Source organism: Neofelis nebulosa, chromosome 10 (assembly GCF_028018385.1).
Source record: "Neofelis nebulosa isolate mNeoNeb1 chromosome 10, mNeoNeb1.pri, whole genome shotgun sequence".
Taxonomy (NCBI): domain Eukaryota; kingdom Metazoa; phylum Chordata; class Mammalia; order Carnivora; family Felidae; genus Neofelis; species Neofelis nebulosa.
In genome coordinates, this window is record NC_080791.1 from 91,521,167 (window position 1) to 91,544,977 (window position 23,811).

General features: G+C 35.5%; 1 pseudogene; it reads left to right on the plus strand.

The window, feature by feature from the left end:
• The first annotated feature begins 1,342 nt into the window (after positions 1 to 1,342).
• The window catches only part of LOC131486638 (elongation factor 1-alpha 1-like), a 37,809-nt pseudogene continuing 15,340 nt past the window's right edge, over positions 1,343 to 23,811 (plus strand).

Below are 23,811 nucleotides of genomic sequence, written 5' to 3' on the forward strand. Positions count from 1 at the left end.
TATTTAGTGAGGCCGGGATGTTCATATCCCTTATTTGGTAATATAAACTCGTATGTAATCTAATTTAGGCCATTTTGGTAGACTCCTCTGAATAGATGTTTGGGTTTTTTTCTTAATCATATATTTTTTCACATTTCTTTTATTTTTAAAGTATGTTTCTCCATGTCAGGTTTTTATTTATATTAATTTTTAGTGTCACCAGAAATATTTCTGTATTTTGTGGAAGCCTAAGTGTCTTTAACAAAACAAATGATTTCTTTGATCTCCCAGGGGAAGTTCTGTTTCCTTCTCATGTACTGTTATAGAATGCTGTCTGTGGCTTTTGTTGCCTTGTATCCAATGTAATTGTTCAATTTGGCTTTGAGCTCCAAAGCCAAGATTATATTGGTTTTTAACTGAAGGCTAAGATGGTACAGAGTAACTGTTTTTGATATTTTTATAAAGAAAAATATATAACTAACAAACATAAGAAAATGACAATTTCCTATATATATATATGTGTATGTATATATGTATATATATATGTATATATATATATATATGTGTGTGTGTGTGTGTGTGTGTATATATATATATATGTGTGTGTGTATATATATATATGTATGTATATATATGTGTATATATATATATATATATATATATGTATGTATACACACACACACACACACACACACACACATACTGTCAGGGAATTCTTATTATACAAAAACACACACACACACATACAAAAATATAAGCTAGCTGGAGTTTAAAAACTCAAGATTAGGGTCACCTGGGTGGCTCAGTCGGTTAAGCGACAGACTCTTGATTTCGGCTCGGGTCATGATTTTGCGGTTCATGAGTTCGAGTCCCGAGTAGGGCTATGCATGACAGAAACACAAACAAAGCCTGTTTGATTTCTCTCTCTCTCTCTCTCTCTCTCTCTCTCTCTCTCTCTCTCTCTCTCTCTTTCTCTGACCCTCTTCCCTGCTCCAAACAACTAAATAAACTTAAAAAAAATAACCCTCAAGTTCATTGTCTGCCTATTATTTGCTCTGACTTTCTTCTTGAAGAATGGGGCTACCCTCTTTCTTGCATTAGTGCACATAAGGAATTCAGCTGTTAACAGCTGTGCAGTTAGTAGCCATGAACCCTACTTCATGCCAATGGTATATAACTGGAATTTCCTGGGTGTGGCATTTGGCAAAGTTCTTGCTTCCCTGATAAAATGAGACAGACCTGTCTGTCCTGGCCCTTTGATTTAGCCCTCTTTATTTCTTCCTGCTTGGAATCTGGGGTGATGCTTAAAAGTAGAGCCATCATCTTGTGACACAAGGGAATGTGCTTTCCCATTAAGTAAGGAATGGTTTATAAAGACTGCATCTCTGATGAAGTCATTAATCAGCTTCATCATCTACAGACCACCTGTGGGCTTCTTGCCCTGCAAGTGAAATTAATTGTTATTGAAGCTAATTTTGTAAGACTTTCCATTACTTGCAGGTAAGTATAACATTAACTGATACAACTCTCTTGCTGATTAGATTTTATAGTTTGTAGCTTCTATACTTTTTTTTTTAATGTTCTTAGTCTATAATAACAGGCTGTTTTTACTTTGCAAACAATGCAAAAGATGCATCTTCCAAAGGGTATAATACCCTTTATTAAAAAAACAACAACAACAAAAAAAAAACAAAAGAAAATCTCACCTCCATTTTTTTTAGTAATGTGAAAAGAAAATATCAGGACCCACATTTCCAAGTTCAGCCAAAGTAGTTGGCTGTTCCTTCTGTTTTTCTTTTTTTAACAATTTTTTAATGTTTATTTATTTTTGAGAGACAGACACAGAGTATGAGTGGGGGAGGGGCAGAGAGAGGGAGACCCAGAACCTGAAGCAAGCTCCAGGCTCCGAGCTGTCAGCACAGACCCCGATGCAGGGCTCGAACCCATGAACTTTGAGATCATGACTTGAGCTGAAGTTGGACTTTTAACTGAGTAAACCACCCAGTTGCCCCACTTCCTTCTATTTTTAACAAACATAATGCTAAAAAACATTCAAATTACACCTGTTTCCCAATTGTTGCTAAATGGTTCTTTGGTAATAAAAACAACTATCTTGGACCTCAGAGGTGGTGTGCATCATTTGCAAGTGGGAAGGGCACAGAGAAGGAGAGCTCAGTCCATGGTCATGTCTCTGGGGGACGGATCACTGCAAGTGGGCCCAAGTAACTTAGTATAACTTGCTTAACACAGTGGCTCCTGTAGGGAAACTATTACAAGGCAAGGCAGGAGTTAAGGGCCCATAGAGTGGGATTTGACTGAAGATATCTACAATGTAATCCTTTCATGACTTGAACCTCTTTCAGTTCCTTACATTCTGTCCCTCCTTTCTCATCAAGTCCACTGAGGTGACATTTTGCTTTTGTTTCAAGTAGGCCCTATCTACTCTTAAACCTTATGTGATAAATTGCCTTGCCTATGTGCTTCAGGCTCCTGAGGTGAACTTGTCTCTTAGTTGCTCTCCCTAAATAAATAGAGTCCAGTCTCCTGACATGTAACTCTTGAAGTTTAGTGAAACAGGAAAAAAATATATATACATATATGTATATGTATGTGTGTGTGTGTATATAAAGAAATGGAAGTGATTTCTAATTTTTCTGGTTTCCAGTTGGATGTTAAATTGTGTTTTCCCATCCTCATAATGTCAAAGAACAGTTTCACTCAGATAAAACATAAAAAGCCAGATTATAGATGGAGTTTTAACAACAACAACAAAATGTTCAGTTCAAAGTTATTTCTCCCAACAGATGCATCCTGAGGTACCTGGAAGTTTAAAATGATTATAAGATGAATGGTAACATGAGTGGGAAACTGAACCTTCTCGTTTCATTAGGGATGGTTTAATCTGTAATGCATAAAGTCAGCATCTCTAATCCCCTAACCCCTCACCTTGAAAGAGACATTGCATCAAGAAAGTGATCTTTTTTTTATATTAGTAAATTTTTTAAGTGACCATCGTGCTTGAATATACAACCATGCTCTGCTATAGTTAAGAAGATGTACGCTAGAAGCAGGATGTGGTCTATGTCTTGTATTTTCGGACTAATACAAGATTTTTACCAAAATCCCTATATACTCCCTAAAGATTGTAGTTTTAAAATGGATGTAATAAGTTTTTTGAGGGGATGTCAGTCATCGTACACTTTACTGTTTTAAATTTGCAGAGTGTCTCCTTTTATGTTCTGGGTTTATAGAAATGAATAATGTATGAGATGTCAGAGCCCTTGGAGATCAGCTAGTCTAACCCCCTCAGTACCCAGATGAGAATATTGAGACATCAAGACCCACATAACCGATTTTGGTGTCATGATGCCCTCTATCAAATGGAAAACAATTTCAAGCACCAGCCCTCCTCACCATACCTACCATAAATCACTGATATAGGAGTAAATTTGACAAAAGCCTTTGAATTACTGAATTAGAGAATGATATCCAGTAGGTCCCTTGGAGTTTTAAAGTTGCACAGATTTATATCCTCTATATAAAAACAGCAACATATATAAAGAAAATATTTTAAAAATATTTCTAATACCAAATTCCTTAAAATCACACACATATGTCAACACCTGAAAATAACATATAGTATACAGTATACAGTTAAAGCAGCCTGCATTTGATAGTATTAGTAAAATAATTTACTTAGATTTATCATTTATTTATCATTAGATTTATCATTTATGTAGATAATTTTTCAAAAGGAGATATTCCTATTTTTTGTTGGAGATTCTCTTTCTTCATGATATGTAGTTTAGTGTATTATCCATCCTTAATATATTATTCATTCTGGTTTTTATATATATTGCCTGAAAACATAACAGTAAAGTAGTTGGATATATGATCTGAGGTTAAAATGCTTAGTACATGGAAAAGTAAAGTTTTTTTTAAGACTTTATGTCTTTTTAAAAAAAGCTCACAAATTGTGTTTTACAGTATAAGAGCTAAAAAGTCCTATTAATGACACTTGAAGTTTTATAGTAGCTGTTACTTGCCAGTGATCATTAAGTGAATAAAGCATCCATCAGTGGTATGGAAATCAGCCCTGTTCATAAATCATTCTACTCAATCTGTTACCAGAGGTGAGCTAAATGAACATTTTAGGAACATCTATAAAAATTTAAGACCAGGAGAGATGATTTTCTCAATCTATTTAGTAGTCAGTACTGATAGAAGTCTTCTAAGAAAAAAATTTGTCAATTTCTTCATTTTACATAACATATGATCTAAACAAGTACATTTCTTCTTGAAAATGCCATGATTTTAATACAGACTAAATTTTCTTTGCCTAAACAGACTAGTTTTATGAGTGAGAAAAGTGTTCACTAGGGGAGGGAATGGCACACGCCTCTCTCTGTGCCTAAGTTACTTTTCCTTATTTGTGACTTCTACTCGACCCCAACCCCCATCCCTGGCACCCCAGTGCCCTCATACATTTTTGGTTTGTATAGAAGGTACTTCTTAGGTCCCCAGAAATTCCAGTTTACTTCTGCCTCAGAACATGCTTTATAGGATTTTGAAATTAAGCTCCTCATGCTTGCCTGGCCTAAGTGGTACACATAATCTAGCTGTGCAGATTATGAGAGAAAGATGGCCTGACAGTGTGCTAGGTGGGCTTACACTTCCTACTGAGAAATTACAAGTCTCCTTGTGGTTTTGCTTGACTTTTCTGTCCCAAAACTTCTGGGCATCTTTCTTGACTTTACTTCAAAGACATTCCGAATAGAAACTGGGCTAGTCCCAACCATTCTTAGATCATTTGCTTCAACTTTCCAAAGTGATATAATTTGTTTTCATTATTTTTACCAAGCAATCAAAACGTTTTTTTTTTTCTTTTTATTTTTCTTCTCCTATTTTCCATAATCTGTACCTTTTCCTCCCTCAACAAAATCCCACATGATCTTCACCTTTCCTGTCCACCAGACTTCAGAAAGAAGGATTCGATATCTTGTCATGAGTTCTTAGAGAGTAGAAATCACTGGGTCAGCTAGGTCCTTTCCAATTAACACTCCAAATTACATTTGTGAAGTGTGAGCTTCAGTGCTATGTTCTCTGCTGTCAGACCTGGTAAAAATATTCTATCAAAAATAGCCTCAGAGATTCACATGACCTTGGGTATCATTGAAGATGTAAATGCTTTATAAGGTGTTTAGAAAGAATTGACAAAATGATTCTCTGACTAGAGCTGAAACCAGTAAATCATGATTTTATTTTATTTCATTCCCTTGTGTGATTTTTTTTTTTTTACAAAGGCTGGGGTAGGAGGGAGGAAATAGCCCATTCCCAGGACAAGCAAGAAATGACAACTATGATGATCAGAAATAAATAAATAAATAAATAAATAAATAAATAAATAAATAAAATTTGGGCCTGAAGAACCTCCATTTTATGAGAGTAGTTTGGAATCCCAATTTAAAAGTGAAATGTTTTCCTCACAAATAGGCAAACTGTTTTATGGAGTAATGAAGAGGAGTAGAGTGTCCTGTAGCTGCTGGATTGAATTACATTACTCTTGCTTTATTGCTTTGAGGAAGTATTAGCCAGATTTCTTCTGTATGTCCTTGAAAAAGAAGGATTTTTTTTTCTTACTACTACTGGGGGAAAATTAGAGAAGGAAAAATTAGTATGTGTCCAAACAGAATAAAAAAGCAATATGCCTGGATTTATTCAAATCGCACATATCTGTATATATTTGTAACACATTGTCAGATTGATCTGCATGTGATTTTCAGTGTGTTTCACTCTTGTACCCCTCTGTGCCTTTGCAAGTGCTATTTTCTTTCTGACATTGCCTCTTTTCTTCTCTTTTTTATGCCCTGTGTGTTCTTTATTTTAGACACTGCACTCAAGTATTTTAACATCTGTGAAACCTTCCTTGCCTCTCTGTAATAAATATCCTGCACACTCCTTTTCCTATACTGCCATAGATTGTTATATAAATCTTGATCAAAGATTGTTTATTGTATACTCTAATACTTTTTAATGTATTCATCTCCCCACCCTGACACCAAGCTCCACAAGGCAAGACTATATCTCATTTTCTTTTATGTGTTTTATTTCTAGTTCATAATACACATTTAATAAATACATTTTTGAATGTCTACATAGAGACATGCAATTCAATTGTATCATGTAACCTTTTATATGCAAATGTGTGTATACATATATACATATAAAAGGTATTAGAAAGAAGATGCTAAGATAGTGATATAAAAATACAATACAAAAGATATATAGAAACCTAAAAGGACAAAAGGAATACATGTAGATAATTTTAGATACATCATTGTTGCTTAACTAAAGCTTGTAAAAATCTATCACAATTCAGAGCAGAATGCTATAGTTTAGAAACATCACAGAATCAGGTTCACATTCTATTTCTTAGAAAATTACATTTCTCTACATCAAATCAAGGAACTAATACTTGGTTTTCCCACTCATACATTTGTTTTTTCAAATGCTCATACTATAATTTGTTACCACCATCTCTCTATTAACTTAGATAAAATACATGTGTCTAACAATCTCCCTAAGTAATCAAATCAGTAGGTAATATGACAAAGACCCAACTCAGTTACTTCTGGTCCACCCTTTTTTCCCCAAATTCCACTGTTTATTTTATATTTGGTTGTATGCTCTGCTCGCTCAATGTGCCTTTATCTGTTTCCTCTGACGTTCATAGTTACCATGGCTCGTCTTCTATTCCATAAGGTGTACACCTTATATAGAATACATACTACAGAGTTAATATGTAATACGCCATATTTCATTCTGAACCAGGAACAACCTTCCATCCTTGTTCCTGTGTAGCACCTAGCCCATTTATATTAATCTTAACAACTGTTGCTTTTTCTCTTTGTTCAAATGATTGTGAAGCAGAATATTTTAATGGAGATATATATTTATCAATTCTAATGGTTGCTCTCATTGTGTCTTGATGATAATTTTCTTTAGGGAAATCGTTTTCAGCTATTTTTTCCTGTGATATTTTTTTCTACTGATTCAGAGAATATAGACTGAGCACCTGCTCTGGTGTAGGCAGCATGCTAGGAACTAAGGAAATAGATATAAAAGTCCAATCCCTACACACCCAAAAGATTTGCCTTCCTGAGGGCCACAGGCAAGCAATTCTATGTTTAAAAAAAAAGCATGATATCACCTAGGAGAAAATGTCAGTTAAGGCTTCCTAGGGGAGTTGATTATTTTATTACCATGGTGTTTTTACTTACAGAGCATCTTTTATCAGATGATGTTATTTTTAGTAGTGTTACAACTCTTTTTGTGAAGGACAAAAGCTAGTGGAAGAAACAGGAGTGTCTGAAAACTGTACCATTAAAATCAGATGCTCTTTCATGTTTTTAGTATCTGACTTTATCATTTAAATGTCTTCCAGGTAAATTCTAAGAGTTTTAGATAAATCATTGTTGAAAATTTTGAAAACCACTTTTATTTTATTTTTTATTTATTTTTAATTTTTTAACGTTTATTTATTTTTGAGACAGAGAGAGTCAGAGCATGAACAGGGGAGGGGAAGAGAGAGAGGGAGACACAGAATCTGAAACAGGCTCCAGGCTCTGAGCTGTCAGCACAGAGCCCGACGCGGGGCTCGAACTCACGGACCGTGAGATCATGACCCGAGCCGAAGTCGGACGCTTAACCGACCAAGCCACCCAGGCGCCCCAGAAAACCACTTTTAAAAACTCTGAACCACTGTATCTATAGCTATAGGTACAGTCATAGCCATCTAAAATATCTACGCACACATGTATCTACATGTACACTTACACAGTTTAAGTCTATGCAAAATATTATTGATTACAAAAAAGAAAACTAAATCAACATGTGCTTAGGTAAATGCGTTGGCACTGTTGCACATTTATTTTTTATGAAGACCAAACGGTAAAACAGAAAACAAAGAAAAGCATGAGCACATGTGCTCATACACACACACTCACACACACACACATAGACACACACACACACACACAACTGCACATGTACACACATACAGGTCGGTACCTAGATACTGGCCATTCATGAGTTTTGTTACTGATTTATAGAGATCATATTCCAAAGCTGAAATGCTCTGAATACACTTGGCCTAGATCAGTTACTGTTTGATGGTAATTTGTGCAGTTTAATTTTGTATCATATGTTAGTTGAAATCAATGTTAAACAGATCAAAGGCCAAGGAAAATCTTCTATTGATATTGATGTTCTTTCCAATATATAAGAGACATGGGTAGCAATCTAAAACAATATAGAAAGATTACTGAAATATATAAATTCATATGGTCCTGAAAAAAGTCAAAATTTCAGGATATATTGAGTGTGTTCTACAAGATAATTTGTCCTCTTTTCATATTGTGTTAATGACCAGCACTGTAAGATAAGCTAGTATAACCTATACTATACTGAGTGTAAAATATTTTAATTGCAACGTTCTGACTTATGGGTGTTGGTTGGGACATGCTTAATGGTGTTGTAAAGGAAATGTTTTGATACAGCTCCCATTTTTTCATTTTTGCCTCTAATCAGGAAAATAGTCTTCTCACAAATTGTTTCAGCACCTTAGCATTGTAATGCTTGCTATGAGAACAGAGGGTGGCCTAGTTGAAGAATGGAGTTCATTGAAGAGTTTACATTTAGAGGCAGATTTATGTCATAAAGCAGCCATTATGACTATTATAGTTAGTGATTGGAAGTTCTAGTTTGAGTCAATGTAAAGATAAAGTCTAAGACATAGAAAGAAGGGTCTGAAGTAATATACTGATTTCTCAGACAGGCCACATGGGCAAAACTAGCATGAGAAACAAATCAATATCCAGAATGGATCAGAGTTATCAATAGGTACTTGAAATATACACTAGGGAGAAATAGCATTGATAAGAAATTCTCTATAGGTAGTAATCTATAGCTATGGACAGTCAAATGTATAATAATGTTTCAATCAAATTCATGGATGTTTAACCAAACTTCATACTTACTGTGTAGTATTAAAATCTTTAGGCACACCTGGGTGGCTCAGTTGGTTAATCATCCAACTTCAGCTCAGGTCATGATCTCAAGGTTCATGGATTTGAACCCCATGTCGGGCTCTGTGCTGACAGCTCAGAGCCTGGAACCTGCTTCAGATTCTGTGTCTCCCTCTCTCTCTGCCCCTCCCGACTCACGCTTTCTCTCTCTCTCTCTCTCTCTCTCTCTCTCTCTCTCTCTCTCTCCCCCTCTCTTTCTCTCTCTCTCTCTCTCAAAAATAAACAAACATTAACAAAATAAAATTAAGAAAATCTATAGAATGGATGGTACCCATTTTCTTTTTAGAATTAAGATTCTGGTGCTCATCTAAACAGGTAAGGAGAACATTTCAGAATTGTTTCTCAGTACAACATATTATAGCATTAGTTACAATTAAAGCAATGAACAAAGATTCGTGTTAAATATTCGAATCTTTTTTCCACAGTCTCTTGTGGCCAAGACTCTATTATATAGGAGAGAAAAAAACTTAACTTGAGGATTTAATATGACTAAGAAAGAGAGAAAAGCTAACTAGTCCATATAGAAGGCCAAACTAGCACACCTGATTTAATTGCTCTGTAAACTAAGACAGCTAAGATAATTAGAAAAACATACATTCAAAATGCAAGATTAATGGTGAAAAAAATCACATTTTGTTGGCTTACAACTTGCTTAAATTTTGGCTGATAACTTATATGCAGTACTGGGAATACAAAAAATTTAGGTATGTTCCCTATTATGAATATTTCTCACAATAATGTTCTTTTTGTTCTTTTTTTTTTCTGACACTAATGTTCTTATATTTTTATATTCCATGCTATGTTAGAAAAAAAACCGTGAAAGATTTTGAAATGGAGTAAAAGATTACCAGGTATTCTCTCTAATATTCCAAATTATCCATACCTTTCATTATATTTGAGCTATTTCAAAACTCTGTAAGTTGTAGAAAATTGATAGTAATGCCAGTGATTAGTTTTCATAAAAATGAAAATGGATGTGTCCAATTGAGGTATGATTGGCCCTTCTCACATCAGTTTTGAATTTATAACCAACTTATTTCTTGTGAAACCATTCCTGATTTTCTATGTATGCGTGCTTACTTTGAATTATCTTTCAACCTAGTTTTAACAGTATAGTTTTAATTTTAACTAGTTTCTTACTAGGTAACTAAAGAGTTAAACACAATCTTTGAAATATATTCACTTTCTGGTTTGACCAGAGTCATTATTTACCTTTTAAAAAATATATGGTATGAATAGATAATATCTAGGAGCTATTATGAAATATATGCATGACTTCAACCTTCAACAGATCATTAACAGCTACTATATGCCACAAAATTTTAAGATTTTATGATTTCATGGAGCTTATTTTCTAATGAGAGAGACAGATGATAAAAATGCAAAAATATAATATATTTTAATTTAGTAATAAGTTTAGTGAGGGAGAGTAAAGAAGGATAGGAGGAGAGCAAGTGTCAGTAAACATTATTAAAGACTTTGAAGTGGGAAAATAAAAAAGATTACTGAGTGTCCCATCTAGTGTATTCTTCCAAGTAATCTCTTCCTTTCATTGCCTTTGAGCTAATTTGCAACTCTAAAATGTCAAAAACTGGTAATAATAAAAATTGCATTCATAAAAATGCAAATAAATCATATGTGACACAGTTCTATTGATCATTGCCCCATGGGTAGACTGGTTTGGCATCTATTTATAAATTTATTTAAGAATTCCTTATTGCATATATATGTATGATTATTTAAATTCTCCTTTGAACTGCTTATAACATTTTGCTGATCCCTCCCTAATTAATGAATTAAATGTAATCTTTGACAAGTTTTTATAGTTTATATTTTTATGAAAGTCTTTATAAAAGTATGAATGGAGGGCGGGATCATGGTTTGAGATATAGCTGAGTAAAGATTTACAAGAAATGGGTGTGGACTATGTGGATATCTATGGAAAGAACATTTAAGGAAGAAGTTAGAAAGTAGAAAGACTCTAAAGTAGAAAAAAATAGGTATGCTTGAGAAGCATCAGGAAAGAGTCAGTTGGAAGAGATGTAAACCATAAAAAACAAAAGTAGGGAGATGGTTTTAGAGAGGTGAGCACCCGCTAGGCCAAGCTAGTCATTGTATACCAACATAAAGAATTGGCATTTTCTACCTGTGATAGGATGGAACAAAGGAAGGATTAGATCTTCCTTGCCTTTGAAAAAGATCACTGAGGAAAACTGTGCTGAAAATAGATTTCAGATAAGAATAGCGGAAGAAAAAAGACCCATAGGGACCTATGTTTGTATTTCACAAGAACTGTGGTTGTGTCTTAGACTAGGGTGGTAATACATGGAAAGAGGTGGTCTCATTTGTGGTATATTTTGAAAGAAGAGCCAATCGTGTCAAAAAATTGGATGGGGTATGAGAAGGAGAGAACAAAATGTGACAGTGTTTCCTAAGTGTTTAGACTGAGTCACCAGGTGAATGATGGTTATCTTTATCGATTAACAGAAGACCCACGAGGGAAAAAATAGTTTGAGGGTAGCTTCAAGAGCTGTCCTGGCTATGTTCAATTTGGGATATGTGTTAGACTTCTGAGGACAGATGATAGGTAAGTAAATGCACACCTGAGCCTGGAGGCCTGGGCAATGACATCCAGGTTAGAAGGGGGAAAATGTGGTAATCAATAGCATGTACAAGTAGCATAAAGCCATTGGAATGAAAATGATGACTCAGAGAGTGAACACAGACAGTGAAGAAAAAAGGGCAAAAGATATTGAGAAGGAGCTGACAGCAAAGGAGGACTGACAAGAGTGTGTAGTGCCCAGGATGCTGAGTGAAGCAGGTGTTTCAAGAAGGGGAAGGAAATCAATTTGTCATCACTGCTGAGAGGTCCAAACATATTGGCAAGATGAAAATTCTTGGCTGCAATTAGAAGAGCTCTCCCTGGCTTAGTAGTGTTATTGGGATGGAAGCATAATGCAACTGACTTTTGAGAGCAATTGGACAGGTTGGTAGACAACACTTTCAGTAAGTGTTGCTATAAATTGTACTAAATAAAGAGATAGGAGCTAGAGGGGATTCTATGAGAACTAAGAGTGTTTTTCTCCTCTACATGAGAAATATTGCAGCATGTTTATATGATGGTAAGGATAGTCACAGTGGATGCACTGATGACAGGAGGAGTAGAAGATAGCTGAACGATAAACTGGAGAGATAGAGGGTGGTAATTTTAGTGGGTACTTAAAACTGCTTGTATGACACATAGTGCTGTCTCACATGGGAGCAGGTGGATGATAAACGGTGGAGGTAAATATTGCTAAAGGTGGTCAACTGAAGGAACTGAATCACTAAGGTGTTGGGTGGGTGATACAGTTGAAATTATGAGTCACTAAAAGTACAACAAAAATAGTGCTGGAGAGAGAACTGGATAATACAATTTTTGAGAAAGGAGGGGGAATGATTTGGAGATTAGCAGATAACCACAAAAGCATACAGTGTCTCAGTAGTATAGTGTGAAGTCATGCCTTTTAGAAAGGAAATGGCATTTTGAAGAACAAGGAAGACACCTAGTCGACCCCAGGCTCCCTGGTAGGAGAAATGTTGGAATAATCTACACTGGAGGTGTTTGCAGGTAGGTTTCAGATTGAACAAAATGGTGAAGGCAGCAGAGTTTGGGGTATAGGATACAGTTCACTGATGACGGCTCACATACACTCTAGAGGGCATAGCAGAAGGGTTTGAAAAACCCAGAGGGTAGAGCCCCACAGGTATTTAGTTCAGTGGCTAGAGACATAGGAATAAAGGCCCATTTGTTGAGGGGCCATTATTGGTAGAATGTACATATGTCTGTTTCCATTTATGCCTGCGCCTATTCATTGTAGTTCTTGATAGTGTTTCCTCCACTTTCCAAAGTGGCCTCATTTGGAAGACAAAGTATAAGATTGCTATACTTAGAAATGAGTGAGATACACAGGAATAAAAAACCTAGTAAGATTTGTGCTGATACTCTTTTGGAAATAAGTGGTAATCAACTCTAATTATAGATTCCTTTTTGTAATTGGTCCTGTAAGTGGTTGATTTGCAGTGATTGAGCTGGAAGTGTCAACAACAGGGAAGGGGTGGTCCCAGCTAAAGCACATGGAGTGCTAGGGTGTCTCTTACGTGCTGCCATAGGTAATATGGGCATATCTGGTGAGGGCAAATCCTAGTGTTACTAGGATTTAGTGGAAAATGGACGATTGAATTAATATTAGCTTTTAAAACGATTTGTCTGTAAGATTCATTTTCAGAAGTGTTTCCGTATATAGTCTTCTACTTTATAGATGCAGATTATAATGGTATCCCCCCAAATTCATGTCTACCTAGAACCTTAGAATGCAATATCTTGGGGACATTCAGTGCTTGCATATGTGCCCAGTCAGGAAGAGGTCTTATTGGATTCAGTGGGCCCTAAATCCAATGACACGTTCTTTAGAAGAGAAAATAGAGGGAGATTCAGAAAGAGAGACATGCAGAATAGAAAGCCACATAAAGACATAGAAAAGAAGGTTGTGTAAAGACAGACGCAGAGATTTAGCTTGATGGTGGTTACAAGTCAAGGAATGCAGGGATTTCTGGGAGTTGCCAGACGCCAGGAAAAGGCAAGGAAAGATTCTTCCCTAAAGCCTTCAGAGAGAACATGACCTTAAAGATGCCTTGACTTTGTACTTCTAGTCTTCAGAACCAAGAAAGAATAAATTTCTGTTGTTTAAAACCACCTGGTTTGGGACTCCTGTGAGGCTCAGTCACTTAAGTCTCCAACTTCAGCTCAGGTCATAATCTCATAGCTCATGGTTTGTGGGTTTGAGCCCCATGTGATACTTTGTGCTGAGAGCTAAGAGCCTGGAGCCTGTTTCAGATTCTGTGTCTCCCTCTCTCTCTGACCCTCACCTGCTCATGCTCTGTCTCTCTCTCAAAAATAAATAAACATTAAGAAAATATATATTTTTTTAGTTAAATAAACACATAAATAAATACATAAATAAAACTACCCAGTTTGTGGTAACTTGTTATGACAGTCATAGGAAACTAGTAGAAAGGCCATGAGCTATTTTTTAAAGCCAAATTATTTGAATTTGTGTCCCTTTTTAGACATTGTTTTCATTTCAAGGAAAAAGACAACAGTCTTGTTTTCCTATCTTTAAAGAAATTGCCAAATGTTATTATGAATGTAGTTTCCTTATCACTGTGCTTATCTTCAGGAAAATGATGTATGGTGTAAATATGGCTTATGGCAAAGGGAATTCAGTATATTAATTAGGTTTCTTTCAGATGCACATTTAAATATTTTTTAATATTTATTTTTGAGAGAGAGAGACAGAGTGTGAGTCGGGGAGGGGCAGAGAGAGAGGGAGACACAGAATCCAAGGCAGGCTCCAGGCTCTGAGCTGTCAGCACAGAGCCCGACATGGGGTTCCAACCCATGAGCCGTGAGATTATGACCTGAGCCGAAGTCAGAAGCTTAACTGACTCAGCCACCCAAGTGCCCCCAGATGCACAGTTAAAAGAAAGAAACTTTGAGGCACCTGGGTGGCTCAGCCGGTCAGGCTCTAGGTCTAGCAACTTAAGCTGAGGTCATGATCTCACCCTTCGTGAGTTCGAGACCCCATGTCCGGCTCTGTGCTGACATCTCAGAGCCTGGAACCTGCTTCAGATCTATGTCTCCCTGTCTTTCTCTGCCCCTCCCCTGCTGGCACTCTGTCTATCTCTCTCAAAAATAAATAAACATGAGAAAAAAATTTAAAGTAAGAAACTTACAGTCAGTAATGCTTATAGACACTAAATACTGTGGAATTTTAGATAAACTAAAAGCTAAATACTATAGAATAGAGATATTTTGTTACTCCAAACGTCAAACTGAATTATAGTATTTATAAGCCAATAAGTTTTGAAGCCCCAATCCCAAATTGAAAGCTATTCCTTAAGGTGTTATCCTAAGTAAGGATAAAAGAAAGGTTTCCTTTAATTACAAGAATATTTGCTTCTAAAAATCAGAGCATACTCACTTATCAGAGGGTGGAGTTCTTGGGGCTATAGTCAAGTATATTTGAGAGCTAAGGCCATTTAGTATGCTATGTGTCAATCAAATCAGGAGAAAACATAGAAATTTAAAATATGCCAATGCTAGAGGTAACATAATGTAGTTGTCAAGAAAAATTAGATTCCTGATGTGTTTCAGTCCCTTTAGCATGCAACCACATGTGTCTGAATTCAAAGGATATGACAAATTACTGAGGGTGGTAAGATTAAGCAAAATGGAAAAATAATTAATGACATATGAAATGTCAGAAAAGTCACCTTGCTAAAGGAGCAGCAAGGTGGGGGCTAGCATCAAAAGTATAAGGGAGGAAACTTTCCTCTACAGGGCATGCCCGTGCTTCCTTGGGCAATGACATTAATAGGACATGGAGTGGAAATAATTCTTAGAATATTCTTTGAAAATATAACTGCAATTTGTTTTTGGTCCCTTAACTCCATTTTGAGCTTCCTAATGTACAGCGATGAATAGAAACCAAGAGTCTGATGGTTAAGATTGTAATTTCTTTTTAGATAGCAGATTTCTATGGCCTAACAAATTTCTTTATGTGAATATATATTTCATAAAATGGAATGTTCCCTTAAAAATGATAATTAAATTTACAACAATGAGAAATAAAAGCGAGTAGATTCAACAATCACAAATGACTGATTGACTACATTTTGGATTGTAACCCAAAACAAATATTACGCAATAATTCTACTGAAAATGTATTGGACAGTAAATCATAGGGCACAGTTAGAGGAAGAAGTGATGAAGGGAACAGGGGAACAATGGAGAAATTGAGAACTAATAAGATTCATCAAGCTCTGCATTCACTAATTTTTGTCATCTAATACTAAATTAGTGTTTTAGGAAGTTTGCTCACATTCTTAAGAAAAACACCACCATATTTATGTGTCTGGGCATCCTTTCACACCCAGTTACAGATGCAAATGAATTGTATTCTATATTAGAAGAAAGTCCTGGGGCGCCTGGGTGGCGCAGTCGGTTAAGCGTCCGACTTCAGCCAGGTCACGATCTCGCGGTCCGTGAGTTCGAGCCCCGCGTCAGGCTCTGGGCTGATGGCTCGGAGCCTGGAGCCTGTTTCCGACTCTGTGTTTCCCTCTCTCTCTGCCCCTCCCCCGTTCATGCTCTGTCTCTCTCTGTCCCAAAAATAAATAAAAAACGTTGGGAAAAAAAATTAAAAAAAAAAAAAACCAAGAAGAAAGTCCTACAGCAATTCCTCTTAGCATATGTTGATACATTAAACAAACTACGTATTATTTTATAAATATCAACTTCCTCAGTAGTACAATGCTACAAACATTTTCTGTTTTTCTGTCCATGTTTTCCTCTACTTTTTAGTCATTATTTAATTGATGTAACAAATATTTCTTGAGCACTCACTAAGTGCATGGCATTCTTCTAGGCTCATGAAATATTAGTAAACAAAGCAAAGATTTCAGTCCTCTGTATCCTTGATTCCTGAGTCACCGCATGGAAAGGGCTCCATGGAGGGCAGCCTGATCTGCCTCAGACATGACCAACAAATAAACTTTATTGTGATATTTCAGGGTAGTTTATTATAATAACATAGTATAGCTCATTCTGGTTAATATAGGAATGAAAAATAATTTGTAATTCTACAATTTTAAAACATTCAAATTTTCATTTAAATTTGAGAAGGTAATAAAGATGTTCTAAGTCATCCCATGTTTGAATGTTTGGCAAACAGAAACCTGTTTTGAAAATACTCAAATATGAAGTTTTAAAAACCAGTAATTCAAGTGTGAAAAAAGATATAGGATTAAAGGTTGATCTAATAATTTATGAAAGCGTATTGTTGTTGTCCTAAAACCTCTGATTCCAAAATGATCTTAAGAAATTATGTCCACAACAACTCAAAAAACAAAACTCAAATTTTTCAGTATGAAAGTTATAAGTGAAATGAGAGAATATTCTTGTAACTATATTGTTACACAGTATAAATATCAGTGGGTAAAATGACTATGTAAGTATTAAGAGAGTAACTGAGAGAAAAATAATATAGACCTAAGATAGAAGAAAACTTGACCTAATGAAGACAAAAAACAAAACAAAACAAAAGACAAACAACAAACACAACAAAAAAGCAAGGGAACAGAACCAAACATGTTCAAAGTGAGTTTTGATATATCAGTCCTTTTATGAATACAGAAAAAACAAATTTATGTACTAAAAAGTCTTTCAAATTAATTTTAAGCTTCAACAATATGTTCTCAAAGATGAAAAAAAAGAACAAAATTTGATAAAAACTGAAAATTTAGAAAATAGTATAAAGGTGGACAATACAAAACAAAACAAATCTGGGTTTCTGATTGTATCATGTGTTATTATTTTATTCAGATAAAAAGGGAAAAAATCAGGGAAGAATGAAATAGAACCTAGTAAAAGAAAGAACTAAATAAAACAAAATCATCATAAAAATAATTGTAATTAACAAAATATTATCTCATATATAAAGCATCAAGAGACAAAGCTCCAGGGGTAATACAGATAAATTAAGAACTTTGAAATAGTTACAAATTTTTAACACAACATTCTCTGAAGCTAGTGGATGGAGAAGAAAAAAGGTGGGGAGGTTAAAGATCTGAATAGCAGTATAACATTAAGACTTTATTTTTATTTAGAGTTCTACACCTGATAATATGCATACTTTTGAATATTCATGAAACATGTTAAAAGATCTTAATCTGATAAAATAAAAAATACATATAAATAGAAAAACTAGATAGTAAATCAAAAGAGAACAAAAAATCTGTGTTAGAAACCAACTATTATGATATAACTTGAGTTATCCAGGAAATTATAAAAGAAATTAACAAATGCAAGAATAATACATGAAATGTTAATGAAAAACATGTCAATGTAGGATACTGCTAAAACAGAATTAAACATAAATAAATAGCTTATGATCACAAATAATACTAGTTTTTTGTTTACTTTTTAGTTTTTATTTTTTTATTTTTTTTAATGTTTATTTATTTTTGAGACAGAGAGAGACAGAGCATGAACAGGGGAGGGGCAGAGAAAGAGGGAGACACAGAATCTGAAACGGGCTCCAGGCTCTGAGCTGTCAGAACAGAGCCCGACGCGGGGCTCGAACTCACGGACCGTGAGATCATGACCTGAGCCGAAGTCGGACACTTAACCGACTGAGCCACCCAGGCACCCCTTGTTTACTTTTTAAATAACATATGCTGAACTAAAGGATCTGGGGAAAAAAAACAATAGAATAAAAATAAAGTAATTATGGGGTGCCTGGGTGGTTGGTTAAATGTCCAACTCTTGATTTCCACTCAGGTCATGATCTCAAGGTTTGCAAGTTTGCCCCCTGTCCCCGTCAGCTCCCTGCACACAGTTTGAAGCCTGCTTGGGATTCTCTCCCTCTCTCTGCTCCTCACCCTCCTCCCTGCTCCCTGTCTCCCAAAATAAAGAAATAAACTTTAAAAAAATAAAGACATGAGAAGAAAAAGCATTGGTATGATTTATATTATTAATTATTATTTATATTATCAATGAAATAAAGACCCTCCCAGCCCTGAAAAATAGTGAAGTTTAATAAACTGAAATGGATCTGTACAATAGATACTTCAGATACCTTAAATTCCAATACTGAAGAAGAGATGGTTAAATAGGAACAACACTCACAAAATATAAAATACGATTGATTTATTGAATCTCTGAAGAAGGAAATGCTAAACCACAAAGCCACTGGAAGAACATGGAGTAAGACTCCAGTAAGACTCTGAAAATATCTGGGAACAGGGATTCTACTGTTAACAGCATATTCTTAACTGTTAACATACTGTCTCCCTGTTTTTGTATGTTCAGCTTCTCTTATTTAGCATTAAATGATTTTTTGTTAAAGATAGGCTATTTTCTTTTACTTTTCTAAGAACCTATATAATCAATTATTTTTTTTCTCATTCAAGAATCACCTACCACCAATTAATCTCCCCCCCCCCAACCATTTTCCAGTTTGAAAACCTTAAAGACTGCTCATTTTAATAACCACTCCTTGATGACTATGTCCCAGGTTTTATCTGAGTTCATCAGATAAAAAAATAAAGGAGAAGTTCTCAGAAGAGACTGGATGGACGCTGGTCAGACAATCCTCAAATGTCTGCTCTAGGGGTTTTCATTTTCTTCCATACAAATTAAATTGTGTGAATAAGAATGTTATTCTTTGTATGAAACCATTTCGAAATAGCTCTATCCACACAAGCCTCTCTTATGCTCATTTTAACTCATTCATCTTTTCAAATTGAATAACCATTAAAAATATAGTTTCCAAAGTATTTTAAATAACGATCACATTTTCTCTCTTTTTCATTGCTCTACAATCATTGAACCAATGTCGCCCTGTAACCTGGGGGTTAACAGTCATAAGAATTAACTCACAAAGATGTTTACCTGTGCTTGGTCACCCTTAGGAAATTTGTCCTGCTTTCATAATGACTCTGGAATTATACAGTCGACACTTTCAAAGATGAAACAGTGCTTTCTAGCTAATTCTCTTCCATCTAAATGGTTCTGGGAACTCCATGGTCTCAAGTCCAGAAAGTTATGACACCCAGAAGCTTCAGTGTTTTTGGTATGACCTTTGACCTCTAAACTAAAGAAATGAAGAAAAATGAAATGGCAACAAAACTTTAAACCTGAGATCAGTTCAAATCCTAACACAGATTCACACGATAATTTGTTGACCTGATGTATCGCTGAAAGTGGATGCTCACTCTGTTTATAGTTATTCAACATGAGAATTCTAAAGACAACTGTAATGCACCATTAAATAAGAGAACAATTGTGGAAAAATTACAGCTGGTCCACTAATTTTCAAAAATTATATCTTAATCTAAGCAAAGTTGCTTTATATTGTTGATTGTGTGAAACTAAATTTTAAAAAGGAAAAATTTCAGGTAGGCACCGAAGTTGACTATGTGAAATAAAGTTTCAAATAAAAACTAAGTTTAAAACAAATGAAAATGAATGCCTAATTTTATCTCAGTCAACAAACTCAAATATCTTAAAAGCACCTAGACTTAAGGGCACCTGGATGGCTCAGTAGGTTGAGAACCTGACTCTTGATTTTGGCTTAAGCCCCACCCACATCAGGCTCAGCACTGAGCCTGCTTAACATCCTCTCTCCCTCCCTCTGCCTCTCTCCCCAGCTAGCACTCTCTCTCTCTCTCTCTCTCTCTCTCAAATAATTAAAATGAAAAAAAATAAAATAAAAAGCAACTAGACATATACGTGAGGATCTTGTGACTGTAATGTCTAACAATGTCTAAGTGAAAGCCATGGTTCATTTTCACAGTCTGGCCAGTTTAGGTAGCTTTCTTTCCTTCCCTCAGTCTTGATCCATAGTCCTCCAGAATCCATGATTTTCCATGGTAAGAAAAATCCTCCTAAAAGGATTGTTTAGAATATATGTGGCTATGCTTCTAAAATATATGTTGTTAAAATATAAAGGAAATAGTGGAAGAGTAAAATTCATCCTAGAGAAGTAGTAAGAACGAAAACAACAACACATTTCACACATTTTTGTTACTGCATTTTGTTACACACACTTTGATATCTGCAACCAGCTATCCCAAACTATGAGTTGACAAACAAGCACAGGGTGAGGGATGGGCTGCAGGTGAAGAAGGACTAAAAAGGGAATAACATTTGGGGCACTATGAAGCTTACATGTAGGGGTTTTGCCTATTTCCTTCATGGGAACAATTGCAATGTGTGATTATATTTTTTCATTTATTGGCTTAATGGCTTGTTGTCCACTATCCTACTAGAAATGTTAATGCTCCAGGGGGATAAGGACCACAGTACTTTCTGCACAGGCTGGATCGCAAAGGAAGGCAGTTGGTGAATCATTTCTGAATTCACATCTTTTGAATTCAGCTTATGCTGTGGTATATCTCTCTTAAGATGAAGCACATGGGACAGTTTTTCAGCTTCATGGATTTACAAAACTAGTATGAAGATAGCACAGAGTTCTTGCATACCCCACATGCAATTTCCTCTATTATTATCTTACACTAATATGGTACAATTGTAACAATTAATGAACCAATATTGACACACTGTTGTCAACTAAAGTCCATATTTCATTAAAATTTGCCCAGTTTTCCCTCTTTTCCTTTTTATGTTCTTGGGATCCTATCCAGGGCAACATATTGCATTAATAGTCATATCTAGTAAGACTCCTCTTGGCTGAGACAGTTGGTCAGACTTCCTTCGACAATTTTGAGGAGTTCTAGTCAGATATTTTGTAGAATATGCTTAAATTTTGGTATGTTTGATGTTTTTTTCATGGTTAGTCTGGGACTATGGGTTTTTGAGGAGGAAGACCACAGAGGTAAGTGCCATATTCTTTACATCACATCAAGGATGCATACTATCAATATAACATATTGGTGCTGATGTTAAACCTGATCACCTGGCTTGAAGTAGTGTTAGTCATGTTTTTCCACCGTTGGTTGTCTCTCTCTGTCTTTTTCTTTTTTTCTTTCTCTTTCCATACTGTAGTCTTTGGAAGGTGGTCACTATACACATCCTGTACTTAAGTAATGGAGAGCTTTGCTTCACCTCCTTGAAAGCAAAGTGTTGGCATAAATTATTCAGAATTTTTCTGCATCAGAGATTGGTCATTATTTACTTCTATATTTAATCATTTATATCTATCAGTATGGACTAATGGATTTTTTTTCCTTACTTTGGGTTTAAATGTCATACACACACACACACACACACACACACACACACACACACACATATGTATTCTCCCTGTCCTGTCTCTGGAACTTTACATAGACTCTTGCTTTTGCCTAAATATCTTATGTACCCTCCCCAATAAACATATATTGCTGATTTCTCTGACCTTGGTTTTCACCTCCTCAGAGGTATTATCCTGATTGTAGGATTGCTGAAGAGCCTAAACTTCAAAATGAATTTGAATATCAAAATTTTAGAGTCAGAATTATTATTTGTGCTCTCTTGCAGTAAGATACGTAGACCTGAAAAAAGTTTGGACCTTTTAGACTAAACTGACTTATAGGCCGTGGATAAATTCACAAAGGGCTAAGGGATTCAAATATAATGTAAGCAAATGTATACTTTTTCCAAAACAATTGAATATCAGCAACTAAATAGTGATATAATTTGTGGTTTTGAAATGCTCTGGTATGTATATAGGCATCCCTAGGATAATAAATAAAAAAGTTTATAAATCACAAGTGTTTATATCCAGGAGATAGATCCTTTGGAAATTTAAATGAAACCTTCAGTCGGGGCCATAGAATATAAATATTCTCCAAAAATTTACTTTTCTTGCTGGGAAAAAAAATTCCCACATTATATTGAATTCTTAGTATAGTTGTAACCAACAACACTCTCTGGATATAATATCATTTTTAGAACCTCAATTGTTTGGCTTTTTTTTTCTCTAAACAAGGTATGATTAACATCCTTATACCTACATTTTATGCAAAGCTTGTACCTTTGTTTCAGAATTTTTTTTTCTATTTTTTTTTAAATTTTTTTTTCTTTTTTTTTTTAAATTTTTTTTCAACGTTTTTTATTTATTTTTGGACAGAGAGAGACATAGCATGAACGGGGGAGGGGCAGAGAGAGAGAGGGAGACACAGAATCGGAAACAGGCTCCATGCTCTGAGCCATCAGCCCACAGCCTGACGCGGGGCTCGAACTCACGGACCGCGAGATCGTGACCTGGCTGAAGTCGGACGCTTAACCGACTGCGCCACCCAGGCGCCCCTGTTTCAGAATTTTTAAAAATGCAATTTCTTGGGCAAAATATTTATTTATGCTTATGGTCACCATTGCCAAATTTTAAGCCAACAGTTTTCATCCCTATCCACGTTGTTTGATAATGTCCTCCACACTGAGCTATGTACTGATCTGAATTCTGAGACTTTAGAGTAAACACATTTTGGGGTTTTCATTCCAGCTTATAATGCCTACTTTCCCTATTTTCTTACCTTGATTGGTCTCCTGACAGGTGTGATGGTACAGTTCACTAAGGCCACTATTGACACCTGACACAAGTTGGGCAAATGAAATTATCACCCTTGGACATTTGGAATTAGGATGAGGAAATTCTAATTTATTTTGGTATAGGTTTTTGAGGAAAGATGGGTAACCTACTTTTACCTGTTATGTATAAGAAGAAGAACAAGGAAAGGTCATGTTCTGGAAGAGATCTTGGAAGCACTGCACAGAGTCAAGTGCTGAAGAGTTCAGCCAATTTTTCAGTTTTCATTTTTAGTTCCTTGCTGAGGTTCTACTGCCATCTTATTGGAATCAGCCCCTAAATCCTTAAAATAAATTCCGCTTTTATGTTTCTACCTGGTCAAGTTGGTTTGGATACTTGCATCCAGAGAATCCTTTTTTTTTTTTTTTTTTTAATTTATTTCTTCTTCACAGAATCCCACTTAATGTAGGCAACTAGTTCCTCCAATACCTGGACTGAATTTGTAGATTCCAGACCCTCATAAATAACCCAAGACATCTTTGCTTGTGTTTAAAATTCTGCCTTCTGAATATTACTGTGTACTCTTATGTGGTATTTTAAGACATGATTTTTGATCCAGGATGAAGAGCTATTTCTGATTCTCTTTAGTTGCAGTCTCCAGTTGACCTTGTCTTGTC